This window comes from Pteropus vampyrus, unplaced genomic scaffold, assembly GCF_000151845.1.
Source record: "Pteropus vampyrus isolate Shadow unplaced genomic scaffold, Pvam_2.0 Scaffold477, whole genome shotgun sequence".
In the NCBI taxonomy this organism is placed as follows: Eukaryota; Metazoa; Chordata; class Mammalia; order Chiroptera; family Pteropodidae; genus Pteropus; species Pteropus vampyrus.
This window is the reverse complement of record NW_011889258.1, coordinates 1,744,982-1,751,048: the sequence shown is the minus strand read 5'-3', so window position 1 is coordinate 1,751,048 and position 6,067 is coordinate 1,744,982. Positions and strand designations below refer to the sequence as shown.

The 6,067-nt window shown below is 33.0% G+C and overlaps 1 pseudogene; it reads right to left on the bottom strand.

The window, feature by feature from the left end:
- Positions 1-298: 298 nt before the first annotated feature.
- LOC111732644 lies at positions 299-417 on the bottom strand (annotated as a pseudogene).
- Between the last annotated feature and the right edge of the window lie 5,650 nt (positions 418-6,067).

Sequence of the window (6,067 nt, the reverse complement as noted above, 5' to 3'; positions counted from 1 at the left end):
CACAGCTACATTAGGGTGTTTTTACATGGCCTCATCCCAATTTATTGGATCTAATTCTTTCACAATCCATGTCCTCACTTTAACAGCAGATACCCTTTGAGGCTGAGAGTTCAACTTGCATTAGAATTCAGGCAGTCATAACATAAGGTTTTGCATTTATTTTCAGAAATTTCAGCCCTGCAGCTACAAGAGATAACGGTCTCTTCTTCAAGGCACATAGAGAAGCTCTTAGGCCATTTATGCGGATCTTTTTTAAAATTTAATTTTTTTTTTAATTTTTACTTTTTTTATTTTTTAAAGCCTACAGCACCTGGTATTCCTAGGTAGTCTCCCATCCAAGTATTAACCAGCCCCGACCCTGCTTAGCTTCAGAGATCAGATGAGATCAGGCATGTTCAGGGTGGCATGGCCATAGATTCACTTATGTGGATCTTGAGCTGTGAATTTGAATGTCTGAGTTCATCTTTTTCTTCCACTGTTCTGTCCAATGATATTAGAAGCAAGCAACCAACATTATTATATTTGTTAGTTTTCTAAAAATGGTGAAAAGTATCACATATAGAATTATCTAGCTCCTTGCTCATTAACATCTTTAAATCTAATTATATTAGAGAGCCAATTCCCCAAACCCCAGAACCAATTCAGAACACTCGTCCATAAAATTCTGTTCCTCTAGGAATTGACTCGCATATGATTATGAAGGTTTGAGAGGTCCCATGATCTGCTGCCTCCAAGCTGGAAACCTAGGAAAGTCAGTGGCGTAATTCACTCTAAATCTGAAGCCCTGAGAACCAAGGGAGCCAATGGTTAAATCCCAGTCTGAGGGCAGGATAAGGTGAGAGATGAGTTGTCCCAGCTCAAGTAGTGAAATGGGGGTGGGGAGGTAATTTTCTCCTTCCTCTGCCTTTTGTTCTTTTTAGGTCCTCAATTGATTGGATGATGCCTATCCACAATGGGGAAGGCAATCTACTTTACTGACCAATTAAAATGTTAATCTTATCCAGAAACACCCTCACAGACAAACCCAGAAATAGTGTTTAATCTGTACATCCATGGTTAGTCAAGTTGACAGGTAAAATTAACCATCGCAATATTCATAATAGATATTATCTATAGTTTTCTCTTTTTTTTGATCTGTTTGCTTTTGATACCAGGGCAATACCTCATAGAATGAGTTACAAAGTTTTATTTCCTTTTCTATTTTTTGGAAGAGTTTGTGAAAAATTGCCATTAATTCTTTAAATGTTTGCTAGAATTTACCAGCTAAGCAAACTGGGCCTGAGCTTTATTTGTTGGAAGGTTTTTTGTACTTTTTGTTCTGTGAGCTCAGCAGTAATGTCTTGTCTTTCATTCCTGATTTTAGTAATTTGAGTCTTCTTTCACTTTTTTTCTTGGTTAGCCTATCTAGTTTTGTCTTGTTGATTGTTTTATATTATCAACTTTTGCTTTCATTGATGTTTTTTCTATCATTTATTATTCTCTATTTCACTAATTTTTTAATTTAATTTTCATTATTCTCTTCCTTTGTATATTTTGTATTTCATTTGCTCTTCTTTTTCAAGTGTATTATGGTAGAAACTTAAGTTGTTAATTTTTGCTTTTTTTAAATATAGGCATTTAAAACTTCAAATTTCCCTCTAAGCATTGATTTAGATGCATCTCATAAGTTTTGTTATGTTTTGTCTTCATTGTAATTCCTCTAAAATTATTTTTAAATTCATCTTTTATTTCTTCTTCTTTGGTTATTTAAGAGGGTGCTGTTTAATTTCCACATATTTGTAAGTTTACCAATTTTCTTTGTTACCGACTTCTAATTTCATTTCGTTGTGGTCAGAAAACATAATTTGTATTATTTTTACCCTTTTAAAATGATTGAGGTCTGTTTTATGTTCTAAAATATGATCTGTCATAGAGAATATTCTATGTGCACTTGAGAAGAATGTATACTCTACTCTTGTTGGGTGGAACGTCTGTCGACATCTGTGGGGTCTAGTTGTCTTACAGTATTAAGTCTTCTATTTCCTTGATGTTTTCCCCAGTTGTTTCATCCATTATTGAAAATAGGGTATTGAAATTCTCAACTATTATCATTGAATTGTCTATTTATACTTTTATTTCTGTCAGGTTTTCTTCATATATTTTGGTAGTCTGCTGTTAAATACACATATGTTTATAATTGTTATATCTTCTCCTGATGTATTAAAACTTCTATCATAAATATCTACCTTTATCTCTAATATATATATTTATTGTTTTTAATTTTATTTCTTCTGATATGAGTAGAGGCACTCCAGCTTTCTTGTGTTGCTGTTTGCATGTATATTTTTCCATCGATTTAATTTTAATCTATTTATATCTTTGAATCAAAACTGTTTCACCTATAGACTTCATGCAGTTGGATATTTTTTAAAATCTAGTTTGACGTTGCCTTTTCATTGGATTGTTTAATCCATTCATATTAATGATATTGTTAATATATTGGATTTACATTTGTCATTTAACTTTTTCCCTCTGATTTATTGAGATATGATTGACATATAATAAGTTTGAGGTGTATAATGTGATGATTTGATACAAATATATATTGTGAAATTATTATCACACAAGGTTAGTTAATGCATCCTTTACCTCACATAATTATTTTTTGTTGTTATGGTAAGAACATTTAAGATGTACTCTCTTAGCAACTTTCAAGTGTACAATACAGTATCGTAATGTTGTACATTAGCGTTGAGAATTTAGCTAAACTGCTCCACAATACTGCTACCTTGACGTTCATTTTGTATGGCCAAGTGGTCTTCAGGTTCCTTGAACTGACACTAGCTCCTCCCAGGAGCACATGCCTTGGATAACAACCTGCAGAGTCACAACTAAATATAAGTTCCTAATATGACTCTCCCAAAGCTTTTATGATAAATAGTCTTCACTGTCTTCTGTCTTCTAGGACCTTTCTCTTGTGCTCCCCTAAGACAAAACCCTTGCAAAGCTAACCAAACACCTTCTCTTTTTGGTTTGAATTGACTTATTCAGCTTTAGTCTAGGAACCCCAAAGTACTCCAACCTTTGATCCTAAGAAAGTCATGTCCCAGGTCCTGCTGATTTTCTCTCTGTCTCTCTCTTTCTGACTGTACCCTGCCTTGATCTTCCCATATGGCCCCTTGAAGCATATGGTGTACTCCCTCCAGGACTTGAGTGTAATAAACTTCTTTATTTCAACTCCCTTGTAGTGTTCTGTTGAATGGAGGCTCACCATCCAAAACCCTGGGTCTTTACTTAATAAATGATTACTTAACAACATAACAACAATTAGATTCCCAGAACTTATTTTTCTTACAACTAGAAGTTTTTACCCTTTGACCAACATCTCCCCATTTCCCCCACTCCCTTGCCCCTGGTAACCACCATTCTCCTGTTTTAATGAGTTTGGCTTTTTTAGATTCCACATATTAGTGAGATCATATAGTATTTGTCTTTCTCTATCTGACTTACTTCCCTTAGTAAAATGCCAAGTTTCATCCACGTTGTTGCAAATAGCAGGATTTCATTTTTTATATCTGAATAATATCCCATTGCGTAACATATGTGTGCATATATATACATATATATCAATCACATTTTCTTTATCCATTCATCCATCAGGGGACAGTTAGGTTATTTGCATGTCTTGGCAATTGTGAATACTGCTATGAGCATGGAGGTGCAGATATTTGTATGAGACAGTGATTTCCTTCAGACATATACCCAGAAATGGAATTGCTGGGTCATATGGTAGTTCTATTTTTAATTTTTTGAGGAATCTCCATATTGTCTTCCATAGTGACTGTACCAATTTATATTTTCACCAATAATTGTCACTTCACTTTTTGTTTTCTATATATGTATTGCACTTTTTGTTCCTCTATCCCTCTTTTACTTCTTTCTTTTGCATTAAGTGAATCTTTTCTAATGCAGCATTTAAATTTCTTTACGGATTTTTTTTAACCATATTTTTTAGTTGTTTTTTTAGTGGTAGTTCTGAAGCTTCCTATGTACATTGTAACTCGTAAGAATTAGCTTAAGATTTATACTAACTTAATTCTGCAGAAATATAGGAATGTTGCTCCTATATAACTCTACTCCCCCACCCCCGGCACCACCTTCTGTGGTGTATTAAACATATTACATCTATAAATGATCTATAAATGTTTCAATACGAACAATATATTATTATAATCATTACATAATTTAATATTTTAACAAAGGTACGAGAAGAAAGAAGAGCTAGTAATAATTATAGATTTTGTTATATTAACCTGATTGTCACTTCTTGTTCTCTGCATTTGTTCCTATGGATCTGAGTTATCATATGGTATTATGTGTTTAGCCCAATAAACTTTGTTCTCACTCACCTTCTTGTTGCTATTATTGGCAAATATGTTATGTTATAGGTCAAATAATAACATTGTATACACGTTGTTTTATACAATTAAAAATTTAAGAAAATAATGTATTTTTACTGCCTTTTATAATCACACAGTATTTTTATTATTGCTCTTTGTTTGGTGTGTGGATTTGAATTACTGTCTGGATTCAGTTTCTTTCAGCCTGAATAACTTCCTTTAATATTTCTTGCAATGTGGGTCAGAAGCAACGAATTCTCTCATTTTTTGTTTATCTAGCCATGTCTTTGTTTCACTATCATTTTAAAAGATTGCTTTCTTTTATATAGGATTCTCGTTTGATTTTTTTTTTTTCTTTTTTGAGCACATTGAATATGTTATCCCACTGCCTTCTGGCCTCCATTGTTTCTGATGAGAAATTAGCTTTTATTTTTCCTTTGTAAGGTAGAAATCTATTTACTTCTACAGCTTTCAAGATTTTCTCTTTGTCATTTTCCTCTTTCTCTGTGTCATTGACTTTTGGAATTTTTACTGTAATATGACTATTTGTGCATTTATTTGCATTTTTCCTATTTGCAGTTCACTGAGGTTCCTTCATGTTTAATTTTTTCAATAAATTTGGGAAGTTTGCAGCCATCATTTCTTCTTATTTTTTTCTGCTTTTTTTCTCACTCTTCTTTCCTTATATTCCCATTACACATATATTGATACTCTTAATATTGTCCCATATTTCTCTGAGGCTTTCTTCATTTTTCTTTCTGTTCTTCAGAGTTCATAATTTCTATCCATTTTTCGAGTTTGTTAATTGTTTAAATTGAGGTGTAATTGACATATAACATTATATTAGTTTCATGTGTATAATGTAATGAATCAGTATTTGTGTATATTTTGATCACTACAATAAGTCTAGTTAACATCCATCACGATACATAGTTACACATTTTTTCTTGTGATAATTTCTATTTATATATAGCCTCTATCTGATGTAACATTGATGTCATACTTTTTTTCTTTTTACTTTAAGCATAGTTTCCTTTAGTTCTTTGAACATATTTACAATGGCTACTTTGAAGATTTTGTCTATTAAATCTAACATCTAGTCATTTTCACAAGCAGTTTCTGTTGCCCCCTTTTTTTAAATGTATGGTTCATACTTCCCTATTTCTTTGCATGTCTCATAATTTTGTTTGAAACTAGATTTTTTTAGGTAATATATTTAGCAGCTTTGGGGACTGGCCCCCACTTCCAGGTCTTGTCTCTTTTCTTGACTACTCTCAACTTTTAGGTTTTACTAATTGCCCGCAGTTTGCTCTGTTGTTCTCAACAAATGCAATGGGACATAAATTGCTTCACAGTCTGATTCAGTCAAATTTGGGCTCCTTTGAAGAGATATTTCCTTAGTTCAGGGTTTGAGATTTGCTTTGATCTGAGAACCCTTTTCAGTTTTTTTTTCTCCCTTCATTTCTTTACAACAAACTAAGCCTTGGGTTTAGTCTATAATTTCAATAAATCTTGCAAATAAGTTCTTCTGAGGGAAGACTCAGAGCTCTCTCTTCTAAGCCCTGATTCTCTTCTAGGGTAAAATCTCTGAGCTACAGCTCTGGTACTTGACCAGGAAAATGGCATTCTTCTCTCTGACATTTCTGCTTTTGAAGATGAGTGCTCGGTGTAGGAGGTGGGCAGTAAGC